This window comes from Cryptomeria japonica, chromosome 3 (assembly GCF_030272615.1).
Source record: "Cryptomeria japonica chromosome 3, Sugi_1.0, whole genome shotgun sequence".
Classification (NCBI taxonomy): Eukaryota; Viridiplantae; Streptophyta; class Pinopsida; order Cupressales; family Cupressaceae; genus Cryptomeria; species Cryptomeria japonica.
The window spans coordinates 502,340,370-502,355,970 of NC_081407.1; the positions used below are offsets into that span (position 1 = coordinate 502,340,370).

General features: G+C 36.7%; 1 protein-coding gene across 3 annotated transcripts in view; it reads left to right on the forward strand.

Annotated features, from left to right (window-relative positions):
• Positions 1-15,601, forward strand: part of LOC131044746 (uncharacterized) — a 228,526-nt gene that overhangs the window by 132,777 nt on the left and 80,148 nt on the right. The window lies entirely within an intron of this gene.

The following is a 15,601-nucleotide window of genomic DNA, read 5'->3' on the forward strand; positions in this document are numbered from 1 at the left end:
TCTTTTATGTCTACTCCACGTGGGATTCCAAACACCTCAGCAATCGCATCCTCAACAAGGTAGGCAATGATGGCACCCTTAGGAGTCTTGATCAATTGGGAGCAAGGATCATACCATCGCGCACACTCCAGGATTAACTCGCTGTACTGTATGGATTGTGAGAATCCAACGGCTTGATAAATACCACTGTTCATAATGTTTACATAAGCTAGGGAAGGAATCTGGCTTCCCATTCCGAACATCTGCTAACGCATCTGGTCCATGTTCAGGAAATGCATGTTCGTGTGTGTAATCTCCTTCCATTTGGATAGAATCCTATCTCAACAATCCTTTGTTGTTCCTTTCGGATGCTAATTCCCGACTTTGACATTGCACCAGATCGGGAATTGAACTAGGAAAGGTGTGAAAAGTAGTGTTTTCACACAAACGTTGTCTGAAGACACCTTCCCAAGTCAACAATGGCTGCCAGCAAGTCTGAAGACACCTTGCAACTCTATAAATCACTCATTAAAATCATGTTGCAATCACGTGTTATGCAAAATTTATGATGAAAATAAGTTTCCCAAGGCAAAAATGAATAATTCTGAGCACGTATGTAGGGCTGGAAGTGAATTTTTAGTTTGAAGACAAGTCTGAAAATGAACCAGCACTTCTAGGAATGATAGTAAACTCAGAAAATTGCCAAGAAATGATGCCAAAATGCACTCCACGTGAAATCACCCAAATGGGTAAGTGGCTGGAAATGGATTTTTTTGAAGACAACCCCTTGACAATAGAGTCTCAGACCTGCAACAGCATTAAGAAGGTCTGAAAATGCTCTAAAAGTCCTCAAAAAATACCTCCAAACAAAATCGCTAGGTTGGGATTGGCTAGGCAATGAAAAGTTATGTCTGAAAATTAATCACCAGCCAACAATGGGGGTCACTCAAGCTGCAATAATGGCGTCAAACTCAGATCTGAAAGTTATCATTGCAAGGAATGACAATGGCAGCCACCAATGACGAAGGAGATACACCAAAAATGGTGTCAAATAAATTCCAAAATAAAATCACCCCCTTCCAACTATGACGCCACCTGCCAAAAATCACACAAGTTTGAAAAATCTGCAATTAACTTCCTCCAATGGCAGCCAAACAAATCGCCCAAGGCTGGAAATGAAGAAAACAAGCAATGAAAACAATCTTCGGCCTCAAATGCGTCAACTTGATACTTCACCAAATTCGCTAGTTAGAGAAAAATCGCTCAAATCAGCGACACACTTGGCAATATATAATAAGTTTATAATGCCAGCCTCTTCCTTTTAAACTAGCCTTTGCCTTGAGTTTTCACCACTCAAGCAATGGGGGATAAAACTTTGATAGTTATATTTGCTTGAGAAAAATCGATTTGCTTCTAGAAGGTGAAATTCATTAAATGCTCATTGCAAATGATTTATGAATTGTTTTTATTTTAAAAATAATCGTCAACGTATTAAAAACAGTTAAATTGGGTCACTTTATTAAAAATATTTTAAAATTTGATCCAAAATTGACCCATGGGGAAAATTGACCCCTATTGGGATAAAATCCCAATAAAATTTCATCAACTTCGCACAAATTTGGTCTCCAGGGGAAAATGGATCTATGTCTGGTGAGAAAATTCCAATCCAAACTTGCCATTTAGAACAAAAAATTACATTGGGGGAAAATCGACCCCTGTTTGGACAGTTATCTGGAGCCAAAATCATTAAAATCATCACTTGTGGAAATTCGCCTAAGGTTTGGAATTGTTATCCGCATTAATATCCTCAAAATCTCGTCATAAAAGTCCTGGTGGAAAATCGATAGGCATTGGGAATCATCATTTTAGTCCTCATTAAAGTCATCAGTTGTCCTGATAGAAAATCGTGGGTTGTCAGGAAGAATTCCCACGCATTCAAATTTTTATCTCTCTGGTGGAAAATCGCCCCATGTCTGGATAATGAGTTGGGGGAAAATTAGGTCTATTAGGAATCCAGTGGAAATTCACCTCTAGTCAGGATTTTGAGTGGGGGAAAATCATGGGTCATCGGAAATGTGGGGGGAAAAGCACCTTCGGTCGGGAATTTTGACATTTTGACCCTCTGAATATGGATTTTTCGTCCGGAATTTAACAGTTTAACCACTCAAAATCATTTAGACACTTAGAATTTTCAATAAAACACATTGGGACTTACGCAAATTTACCAAAATTTGAGCGAAACAAAAGGAAACCTATTGGGATAAAGTGCGAAATCAACTTGAATAATTTTCTAGGAGCGAGAAAACAACTTCTTAAGGTCCTCAAACACTTAGGCACTTAAAAATCATTGACGAGGACGTTCAAAAAGATTAGACAAAATAAGGATCATTTAAAATCTCAACTTTTATGCACTTGGTCCTATAACTTCAAAAACCCTAAACGACAAATAGGCATGATCAATATTCTGAGACTCGGGCACAGGTACTGTACTGTCCCCTAATGGGACCCTCTTATATTCTGTCCTAGAATCACAATAGGACATTTATGTCAAATAAAGCTTGATCTGTAACCTACACCATCATTAGTTTATATTACATTATCAAGGGTATTGTCAACATTATATTATATTAAGATCATTATATTAACAACATTATACTATATCATATTACATTTATATTCTATTGATAGTATTATCTTATATTATTTTTATTATTAACGACATCTTATTACATTTATCTTATTGCATTTTTAACAGTACCATATTATATTTATCTTATTAATCATATTTAATTATGATAACATTATCAATATTAATAAGTCCGTCTTTATTATTATTGTTAGTTGTGTTATTAATACTTATACTAAATTAATAATGCAGTGCCCTATATACTTATCACTGTCCCAATGACCATACTGTGTTGTTTCTAACAGTTTATTTGACTGCTGACTTTATCTTGTTGTATAAGGGCTCTTCGTGTGAGTCTCTATTATTGACTATTTCCTAAGAGTTCTTCTGGATTTTTTTTATCTAATATTATTATTTTCCTGATCAAGACTATATATATATATATATATCCAATTATATAAACATTAATTATCAATGGCTGGTAAAGGAGACAGATCTGACACATGTCAGATCTGGTCTGCCACTGTTTGCAGCCTATATTAATATTTTTATTAAATTCTGCATCAAAACATTAGCGGGCTTCCATATTAAGCATGCATATTAAGCACATCCTCATGCATACCACCCAGAACAAGGATGTTACTGCTTTTAACTTAATAACAGCTCTGATCTGATCTGATCGATGGCTGCTCCATAAACATATATTTCCTCTTTTTTCTTATATCCTCCCCCAATGTCGTCTTTCTTCCTAGCTTGTTATTCCCTTTTTTTATATTCTTATTTTCTTAGAGACATCTCCCTTTACAACAAGTCACATCTCTTGATCGTAATTATACACAGCACACCCTTTCATCTCTTAATACACTTCCTTTAATAAAATCATGTCTTCTTTTATTAAACTCGTACTCCATTCTTTCCTAACAAATCACACCATATTCCAACAAATCCGTTTTTATTGACACAGCTTTCTTTATGTAATCGCTGACTTTTAATTATTTCTTAACGGGTCTGCACTTTTTAAATATAATCATTTACGAAGTTTTTGTCTCCTTAAGATATAATTGCGGTCTGAATTATTTTATAAACCTTTCCAATATAGGATTATGGCTTGGTCAACTCTTAATATTCTGATGTCATACGTCATCTATGTGCTACTATATGCATAATTAACCAATATTCATCAGACTTCATGTTATTACTGATGAAGTATATAAGGGAATTAATAACAAGAATATTAATATTTAATAAGCAAGGATATTAATAATTGTAAGTAATATTTAGATAATGGTAAATTGTGGAGAATTCTTTAATAGTATTTTGGAAATAATAATAATCTTTTAATAATAAGAATATACTGAAATGATTAAAGTAATAATGAGCATATTATAAGGGTCATTATACTTGGTTAAATTCTAATTCAAAATAGGGACATTACAATCCATGCCGCCCAAAATTGCTTGTCCTCAAGAAATGATCATGGAGTGTTTCAAGATGATTTGTAATTGGAAATGGCTTTGTAAACGCACTTGTTGCAAGCACATCGAACATGATGTGAAGCATATCCAAGACATAAGACTTACTTTAGAGGGACACACACACATGAACTAATTATGCTGAAAACATGACTGACAAAACACGTAAATAAGCGTATAGCATGAAGCAGGAGCAAGGCACACATACAAAATACCCATGAAGTATTCATGTTGAAGATACATTGTGTGTTAAGCGAGCGTATAAATACACATGAGATACAAGCATCTCCATAACAGCATATACATGTAAGACATGAATTATACACTTGAATACATGCAAGGCATGAATTACACACTTGAATACATGTAAGGCATGGATCATATGCATGTGATGCAAGAAACATGAAGTATACACATGAATACACTTAAGCATATACATAGCACATGAATTCACTTAAGTCACGTAGCACATAAAGCATGAAATATGAATTCCTGGAAAACACAAAGTAATATACACTAAAGCATGAAGTATGCACATAAGACATGTAGGGCTTGAAGCAATACACAAATACACATAAGGCACAATGTATAAGAAAGGCACTCATGGAGTGAACACGCTAAAGACACATCATTCATAAGGCACACATAAAGACACAAGGCATATATGTGGAAAGCATATGAAGCAAACCATGAATATTGTTAGAATATTTAATTATATTTTAGTCACCTATATTTAGTTCCTTGTTTAATGGTCATTTGGCTTTTGAGTTAATTAGCTTTTAAGCTTTATTTAGCATTTAGCTTTTTCTTTTTAATTAATTAGCTTTTAAGCTTAATTTATCTTTTAGCTTTTTAATCTTTTACTTTAATGTTATGTTCTAATTATAGAACATCGTCTTGTAACCTCTATATATATGTGTGTATATCGTTCAATGTAATCATCTGATCATTGAATCATTCATTCAATTTATTTTTCATGGTATTAGAGCATGGAAATTAAAAATTTCGAAAATTTTTGTTATTAAAATTTTTCGAAGTTTTTATTGAAGAGATTTTTTTTAAAACTGTTTTTTTTTTAAAAAGCAGATTTTTTTCTCTTCCTGGGCAGTTTGTTTTTGCAGGTTGAAAATTTTCCTAGGGTTTCTGCAATTTTTGACTAGGGTTTTGACCCTTCTGTTCAAGTCGAAATTTTATTTTGGTTACAGATTCTTGGTGGGTTTTTCGAGAGCTCAACTGGGTCGTCGTCAGATTTTTCTAGGTGCATCGTTTTTCGTGCCTTGATTTTTGAGCCGTCGGATCTGCATTCTGTTTTTAGATTCTTGGTGGGTTTTTCAAGAGCTTTTTTGGGTTGGTCTCAGATTTTTCTGGATGCCTCGTTTTCCATGTCTCGATTTTTGTGCCAGCCAATTTGCCTTGGAATTTAAAAACAGTTCACAATTTCTGCTATTTCTGTGGACGTTGGGATTTTTGCTGTTTTTTTGGCACCATTTATGTTGTTTTAAGTGTGCAGAAAATTTAATTTTTGGGTTTCTTCCAAGCCTCGAAATCCGTGCCTTGGAATTTGTGCCAGAATTCTCCTATAGGGTTTCAGTTTTTTCAGCAGTTGTTTCTATTCTGATTTTTAAAAAATCAGATTCTTCTATCTCTTGCTTTCACTTAGTTGACCTCGATCAACCTCGATTTCCGTGATGGCATCATTAACCAACATCATGTTGGAACACAGTCAGAAGTTCAACGGCCGCAACTACAACACTTGGAAACAGCGTATGCTTACCATCTTTGAGTATCGTTGCCTTGATCAGTTTGTTTTGGGCAAGGAATCTCGTCCTACAACAGTAGGTGATGATCAAGACAAACATGATGTGAAGAATCGAGAGGCTCTTAAAAGCTAATTAACTAAAAAGAAAAAGCTAAATGCTAAATAAAGCTTAAAAGCTAATTAATTAAAAAGAAAAAGCTAAATGCTAAATAATGGTCATTTAGCTTTTTAGTTAATTAGCTTTTAAGCTTTATTTAGCATTTAGCTTTTTCTTTTTAGATTAATTAGCTTTTAAGCTTTATTTAGCGTTTAGCTTTTTAGTAGTTCAACTATTTGAGAAACTTTGCTGGGCTCAAGGACTTGGTGAGGATATCTGCAGTCTGATCTTCTGTAGGAATGTACTGTAGTATCACTGATCCATCTTCAACATGCTGGCGGATGAAATGACAATGAAGCTCCACATGCTTTGTCCGCTCATGGAAGACTGGACTTTTGGCTAATTTTAGAACCCCTTGATTATCACAAAACAAGGGAGTAGGTCCTGGTTGAGACATTTGCATGTCTGCAAGCATCCTACGTAGCCAAATTGCCTCACATGCTACCTTAACAGTTCCCCGATACTCTGCTTCGGTCGAGGAAAGAGCTATTGCTTGTTGCTTGTTGCTGGTCCATGTGACTGCACCTCTACCCAAGCTGAAAACATACCCAGAAGTTGACTTTCTGTCATCAACACAACCTGCCCAATCTGAGTCTGTAAAATAGCAAAAGAGATCTGGGATCTTTTGAAGGATCTTCATGAAACGTCCGACAAGAGCCGAGCTTTCTTTCTGAAGAATATGTTGTTTTCTATCATGATGGATGAGAAGTCATTTATCCAGGCACATCTTACAAACATCAAGGACATCCGTGATCAGTTAGAAGCTATCGGTCGAACCATGGTGGAAGAGGATATGGTAGTGATCACGCTGAAAAGCCTGCCCAGATCCTACGAGCATTTCATTGATACGCTCAATATCTCCTCTACTAGTGTTGATTTGAAGTTTCCTGATCTTTGCAACAAGCTGCTCCAACAGGATCGATGGAAGCAGCAGTTTGGAAGCAATGCTAGTTCATCCACTGAACAGGCTTTCAGAGCCTCAGCTTCGCATAAGTACAAGGGTAAAGCTCCGTCCTTCCAGCAGAAAGGACAAGGTCAAGGTCAACCTTAGCAATCTACCAAAAAGAAGAGCTTACAGTGTTCCTACTGTCATATATATGGCCATTTGGTGAAATATTGCCGGAAATTGATAGCATCCCAACAATCCAAACAGGGAGGGTCCAAGCAGAAAGCCAATTCTGCCACGCATCCTGATCAGAAGGAATCTGCCTTCTATGCGTTCATGGCCCAAACCTCCTCTGATGATGTTCAATCATCAGCTTGGCACATTGACTATGGAGCCTCTCGACATTTCACACATCGTCGGATTGGTTTACAGAGTACATGCCTTTCACTGATTCAGTGATCTTTGGTGGAGGTGAAGAGTATACTGTTGTCGGCAAGGGCAACGTTCAGATTTCATCTGGTGGGAGGGATTTAATATTCCTCAATGTATACTTTGTACCTGGTATGAAGCTCAATCTATTGTCAGTCAGTCAGATTATGCAGCATTCACCACAGCTGGATGTCGTCTTCGGGTTGCACAAGTGCAACATTGTTGACAGGGAGACACGCACTACAGTTGCAGTTGGTATTGAGGATCATGGTCTTTATAGACTTGTTGATTCTACTGGTTCTCAGGAGCTTGCCATGGCAGCTAGGAGTACTTCCATCAGCACTCTTTGGCATCAACAATATGGGCATCTCAATGTCCACTATCTCTCTCAGTTGGTTCGAGAGGATCTAGTCGTAGGATTACCTGAGATTCAAACTCAAAATCATAAAGTTTGCGGAGCGTGTCAAGCTGGAAAGCAGCATAGGACTCCGTTTTCAGATGGAGACGCTTGGAGAGCATCCAAGGTCTTGCAACTCGTTCATGCAGACATTTGTGGTCCCATGAACACTCCATCAGTCACTGGATGCAGGTATTTTCTATTATTTGTTGATGATTTCAGTAGACGCATGTGGGTTTATTTTCTTAAGCAGAAATTAGAGGTGTTCACCATGTTTCAAACATTTAAGGCCTTAGTGGAAAAAGAGTCTAGTTGTCAGATAGTCACTCTTCGGTCCGACAATGGAGGGGAATTTTGTTCTACAAAGTTCACCAAATTTTGTGCATCACATGGCATTAAGCATCAACTTACCACACCTTACACCCCACAGCAGAACGGTGTTGTTGAGCGCAGGAACCGTACAATCACTGAGATGGCTCGGTCTATGTTGGAGCATAGAAATGTTCCAAAACACTTTTGGGCGGAAGCGGTCTTCACTGCAGTCTACCTTTTGAACCGGTCTCCCACAAAGGTCGTGAAGAAGATGACTCCAGAGGAAGCTTGGTCTGGCAGGAAGCCCAAAATGAGTCATTTGAAAGTTTTTGGCTCTACAGCTTATGTTTGGATTCCAGATGCCACGTGCACCAAACTGGATCCAAAGAGTCAGAAATTGATGTTCATCGGCTACAGTGACAACCACAAGGCATATCGGCTGGTTGATATAGACACTAATCACCTCCTATTCAGTCGAGATGTAGTATTTGATGAAGAAAGAGGGCCTTTTCAGCCTTCCTCTCCTGATTTGAGCACTGAGGATCACCCTCCAAAGGCTGTAAGTATGGGTGTTCGTCTTCCCTTAGCTCTACTTGATGGGAGGGATTTAGTTGACTCTGAAGTTGTGGGGTCTCCTAGGCATGACATTGCACCCCTTGACTTTCCTCAAGATCTTTTCGATCCACATCCAGAGGAGCTTGCTCCAGATATTCCAGGCACTCTTCATCCTGCAGCAGATGTTGGTACTTCTACTCTCCGGCCTAAGTGGTGGGCCAAGACCATTGGTGATCTTCATGATGATGAGCTCATTGAGGGTAGATCCGTTAGAGGTAAGAGCCAACAACACATAGTTAATTTTGCTCTTATGGCCAACATTCACAGTATTTATGAGCCCCAAACATATACAGAGGCTAAAGGTGTACTTGAATGGGAAAAGGCTATGGCAGCGGAGCAACATAGTCTGCTGAAAACAACACTTGGGTATTGTCTGATCTTCCTCCAGGAAAGGAGCCCATTGGCTGCAAATGGGTGTTTAAAGTCAAGTATAAAGCTGATGGAAGTCTTGATAAGTACAAGGCTCGGTTGGTGGCAAAAGGGTTTTCACAGAAGGAGGGCATCGACTATGAAGAGACATTTGTTCCGACAGCCAAGATGAGTACCATTAGGCTTGTCCTCGCTCTCTCAGCTCAATTTGGATGGAAAGTCCATCAAATGGACATCAAGAGTGCTTTTCTCAATGGTGATTTGTAGGAAGAAGTCTACATGACGCAACCTCCAGGTTTCAAGGTTGCCGGTAAGGAACACCAGGTATGTAGACTAGTCAAAGCACTCTATGGCCTCAAACAGGCTACTCGTGCATGGTACAGCAAAATTGATAAGTACTTGATTGATCAAGGCTTTTAGAGGAGTCCTTCAGATCCCAATTTGTATGTCAAACATACTAGTGATGATATTCTATTTCTAGTAGTCTATGTTGATGATCTCATCATTACTGGCAATGCAACACATCTGATCATGCAGGTCAAACAGAATTTTGTGTCAACATTTTGATATGACAGATTTGGGACTTCTCCATTATTGTCTTGGTGTAGAGTTTTGGCAGACTGATAGCCACATATTCATTTCTCAGTCAAAGTATGCCAAGAGCCTACTAGATAAGTTTCGAATGCAAGATTGTAAACTTGCATCTACACCTATGGAGATAGGGCTCAAATTATCAGCCAAATCAGATTCACCTGTAGTGGATGAGTCTTCATTCAGGCAACTAGTGGGCAGCCTCATCTATCTCACCGCCACTAGACCTGACATTAGTTATGCTGTGAGCTATATTTCTCGCTTCATGTCAGCCCCAAAAGTTGAACATTGGGTTGCAGCGAAGCGTGTGCTTAGATATGTGAAGGGCACTCCTGATTTTGGCATTTTGTACAACAGAAGCAAAGATCCTAGGCTGGTTGGTTTTACAAACTTAGATTGGGCAGGTTGTGTTGATGACAGAAAGTCAACTTCTGGGTATGTTTTCAACTTGGGTACAGGTGCAGTCACATGGACCAGCAAGAAGCAACAGGCAATAGCTCTTTCCTCGACCGAAGCAGAGTATCGGGGAACTGTTAAGGCAGCATGTGAGGCAATTTGGCTATGTAGGATGCTTGCAGACATGCAAATGTCTCAACCAGGACCTCCTCCCTTGTTTTGTGATAATCAAGGGGTTCTAAAATTAGCCAAAAATCCAGTCTTCCATGAGCGGACAAAGCATGTGGAGCTTCATTGTCATTTCATCCGCCAGCATGTTGAAGATGGATCAGTGATACTGCAGTACATTCCTACAGAAGATCAGACTGCAGATATCCTCACCAAGTCCTTGAGCTCGACAAAGTTTCTCAAATTTAGAGAGCAGCTTGGTGTGATAGATAGCATGACCATTAAGGGAGGGTATTAGAATATTTAATTATATTTTAGTCACCTATATTTAGTTCCTTGTTTAATGGTCATTTAGCTTTTTAGTTAATTAGCTTTTAAGCTTTATTTAGCATTTAGCTTTCTCTTTTTAATTAATTAGCTTTTAGCTCTTTAATCTTTTACTTTAACGTTATGTTCTAATTATAGAACATCGTCTTGTAACCTCTATATATACGTGTGTATATCGTTCAATGTAATCATCCGATTATTGAATCATTCATTCAATTTATTTTTCAAATATAAGCAAAGAGTATATGACAACATTGAGCATTCTTATAAATAAGTTAATAACCATACATAACGCCCATAATGAAATGTAAAAATATTATCAAATATGGCGAATAGTTGTTAATTTGTTGTAGGCTTAGCTCTCATAGATTGCATGAGTCTCCTCTTCCTCATTCTCCTCTATCTTACAAGATGGTAGATTTATTGTGCCAAGGGCGCATGACACAGTCTACATGCGGCTCCCGCAAGGTTTTCTACCCATCTGGGACATTATCATCATGTGACCTTTTTACTCTGCCTCTCCTCTCCACACACTCCCTATCTTTGTAAGTATTAGAGAAAGAAGAAGAATTGAATGCCTACAATCTATGGAATAATGATTAATAATATAACAAACACATAATTACCTGCAAATATACATGAAACATATATCTAAGAGAAACATACATAATGCATGTGAATACACTTAAAGCATGAAGTATACACTTAAGGCAATAAGTACACACATAAAACATAAAGTACGCACGGGGCATGGAGAATACGCATGAATATACTTAAGTCAAGTGGCATTCACATGAAAACACATGAAGTATAAATTATACATGTACGACACATAGATATGAGCAAGACATTAGGCATATACATAGGCATCCATACACATGTAGAACATGAAACATATACATTGCAAGGCATGAATATACACATGGTTTGAGTCATACACCTGAAAACACTTACATTATAATCATACATATGAATACACAAAGGTATGAAACACTCATATGAATACGCATAAAGCATGTAGGACATGAAGCATACATACAAATATATGAGTATACAAATATTTTTAAAGAATAGGAAACAAACGCTCATATCATAAATGCACGTAAGGCATGAAATACATATGTCAGGCATAAGGCAATGAATACACATCAAGCACGTAAAGCATGGAATAGTACACTCTAATACACGCTAGTAGGCATTAAGAAAAAATAAGAAATGTCCTTATGGAGTAAACAAGTGTGAGGCAACACAAGTACACATATGAAGAGTACACTTGAGTAAGCATGTAGTTTGAAGCACATTGGATTAATTCACGTTTGCCAATCAATTCATGTCTTTGGGACTATTCTAGATCAATCAAAAGTAGAACCACATATTATAATATGTTGTATGATTTACTTCCCATAGATTGCATGAGACTCTTCTTCCCTATCCTGCTAAACATTACAAGATGGAAGATTTACTATGCCAAGGGCGCATGACACAGTCTACATGCGGCTCCCTCAAGGTTTCGTACCCGTCTTGGGACATTTTTGCCATGTGACCAATTTACCTTGCCTTTCCCCCACACACTCCCTATCTTTGCAAGTATTAGAGAAGGCCAAAAAAATGAGATCACTGCAATCTATAGGTTAAAAATTTAAATTTGATATGGCATTATCCATTACAATCCCTATGTCATCTCTTATATCATTAGCACTATATGGATTTATAGTATTAGAAGAATTTGTGTAAATTGCCATTTTCATCCTTGGAAAGATTATGTTGTACCCCATTATTGTCATCAACTTAATTTAATTTATTTTAATTAATGTCATCCTATATTAATTGGACTTATTTCAGAAATTATTGACTGGTATATTTTAGTATTAAATTAGAAATCACTCAATACATACCTGAAACTGAGCTTACCTGTATTTCCTTGGATAGGTTTGCATCAACGGTACTCTCACAGGCTGGCAGGATTTTAGCTTTGATACAACTTGTAATGTCCTCTAATGGGACCCTCTTATATTCTGTCCTAGAATCACAATAGGACATTTATGTCAAATAAAGCTTGATCTGGAACCTACACCGTCATTAGGTTATATTACATTATCAAGGGTATTGTCAACATTATATTATATTAAGATCATTATATTAACAACATTATACTATATCATATTACATTTATATTCTATTGATAGTATTATATTATATTATTTTTATTATTAACGATATCTTATTACATTTATCTTATTGCATTTTTAACGGTACCATATTATATTTATCTTATTAACCATATTTAATTATGATAACATTATCAATATTAATAAGTCCGTCTTTATTATTATTGTTATTTGTGTTATTAATACTTATACTAAATTAATAATGCAGTGCCCTATATACTTATCACTGTCCCAATGACCATACTGTGTTGTTTCTAACAGTTTATTTGACTGCTGACTTTATCTTGTTGTATTCCCTTGCTTTACGTGTGAGTCTCTATTATTGACTATTTTCTAAGAGTTCTTTTGGATTTTTTTATCTAATATTATTATTTTCCTGATCAAGACTATATATATATACATATATATATCACCAATTATATAAACTTTAATTATCAATGGCTGGTAAAGGAGATCTGACACTGGTCTGCCACTGTTTGCAGCCTATATTAATATTGTTATTAAATTCTGCATCAAAATATTATTGGGCTTCCATATTAAGCATGCATATCAAGCACATCCCCATGCATACCACCCAGAACAAGGATGTTACTGCTTTTAACTTAATAACAGCTCTGATCTGATCTGATCGATGGCTGCTCCATAAACATATATTTCCTCTTTTTTCTTATATCCTCCCCCAATGTCGTCTTTCTTCCTAGCTTGTTATTCCCTTTTTTTATATTCTTATTTCTTAGAGACATCCTGCTTTACAACAAGTCACATCTCTTCATCGTAATTATACACATCGCACCCTTTCATCTCTTAATACACTTCCTTTAATAAAATCATGTCTTCTTTTATTAAACTCGTACTCCATTCTTTCCTAACAAATCACACTATATTCCAACAAATCCGTTTTTATTGACACAACTTTCTTAATGTAATCGCTGACTTTTAATTATTTCTTAACGGGTCTGCACTTTTTAAATATAATTGTTTACCAAGTTTTTGTCTCCTTAAGATATAATTGTGGTCTGAATTATTTTATAAACGTTTCCAATATAGGATTATGGCTTGGTCAACTCTTAATATTCTGATGTCATACGTCATCTATGTGCTACTATATGCATAATTAACCCATATTCATCAGACTTCATGTTATTACTGATGAAGTATATAAGGGAATTAATAACAAGAATATTAATATTTAATAAGCAAGGATATTAATAATTGTAAGTAATATTTAGATAATGGTAAATTGTGGATAATTCTTTAATAGTATTTTGGAAATAATAATAATCTTTTAATAATAAGAATATACTGAAATGATTAAAGTAATAATGAGCATATTATAAGGGTCATTATACTTGGTTAAATTGTAATTCAAAATAGGGACATTACAGGAAGTCAAAATTGTCTATTATGCTGCCAAAACCCTAAACTAACCAACGCAGAAAGCGGGAAAGGGGGGGTCCCTGTTTGTAATGGGGCAGTGTGTGAAAAGTCACAACACGCCCTAGCACCATAATTACCCCTTCCTCCATTAGAGTTAGGTAGAGTTGTGTTTAGCATGTCCACACCTTGCCTCAGACAGGGGACCCCTGCCTCTGGCCCACCATGAGTGGTTTGTGTTTTGTGGCAAGGATTCAAGCTTGCTAATCCGTAAAATCCCAAAAATGGAGACAACATTTATGGTGTAGAGCAACAAAGTTTGGGCTTTTTACTGTAAATCTCACGAACATATTTCGACTATGTCTTTTTACCCTTCAAAGCTCGATAAAAGTCCGATAAGGGCAAAACAAAGTAGAAGTCATGTGCGAAAGTAGCCTTGACCTTCCAAACTGCTGCTAATGCCCGTCAAAAATGCCGAATGGGAGTCGTGTGTGTCTAGGCGAAAATGATCCCGAGGGCAAGTTATATAAATCGAAATTGCTCAATATTTTCACCTATGTTTTGGCCGATAATAACCCTGATAAAAACCCGAAGATATTGCATCACGACCCCCCTCCAGTCGGCGAAAGTTGCCCCAAAACGAGTCCTGAAAATTGAGTATTAAGGAGTGGAAGCCAAGGTAAAAACAAAATCGCACCTTCAAAGGTCGATACAAATACCACAGAATCCCCATGAAAATTAAAAGGTGATCTTTTCTTCCAAAATCGCGCCTTTCTTTCGTCGAGGAAAATCCCAAAGGCACTAATCACAGAAAATCGAATCAAATAGAAGGATCGAAGAACTTGGCTATTGAGGCACTCGAATTTACGAGGCCAAGATGAAAGTCGAGAAAAATAGAGTTCGGCCTTTCTTAGGCAAATACCAATGAAAACGCCGTCAAAAATACCGATGAAGGCGTTAAAAGAAAATCGAAACCAAAAGTGATAAAATTCGACCTTTTTTTAAAGGCAAAAGAGGGTCATTATTTCAAACCTCTTAAAAGGGCCGAAAATACTTCGAATATGCCAAGGCCGTATTAAAGAGCCCAAAAATAATAAGTAAAATTGCAAGGCCCCTTAGTCCTCTGAGCTGATATTAATGTTTTTGGTTTGTATTTGGGATTTTGTTTGGTTTTGTATTATCTGATTTTTATTTGCTTTTATGGAATTTTTCCGCTATGATTAATGCAAACATTGCAAGTCGTTGTCAATGCTCAAATACAACAATAATGGATTTATAGTAACAAGAATTTCATAGACATTGAATGGAACCAATTGATGGAAGTCTTTGCATTTACTGAATTCAAAAAGCAACTACATTAATTAATGAGGAACCTGATATGTATTGAATCGAACAGCCAATGGTCCCTCTGAAATGACTTTCCAATTATGTGTATAAGCTCCTCCAACCTTCACGCCCCCTTCAAAATTTATTGCAGAATTTTCGATGCCTTGTAGACCAAAATCACCCTCCTGGGGTTTGGCGCCACTTTGCAGCTGTAGATGTTCGAAATCTGCAGTACGGTTGCTTAAGATTT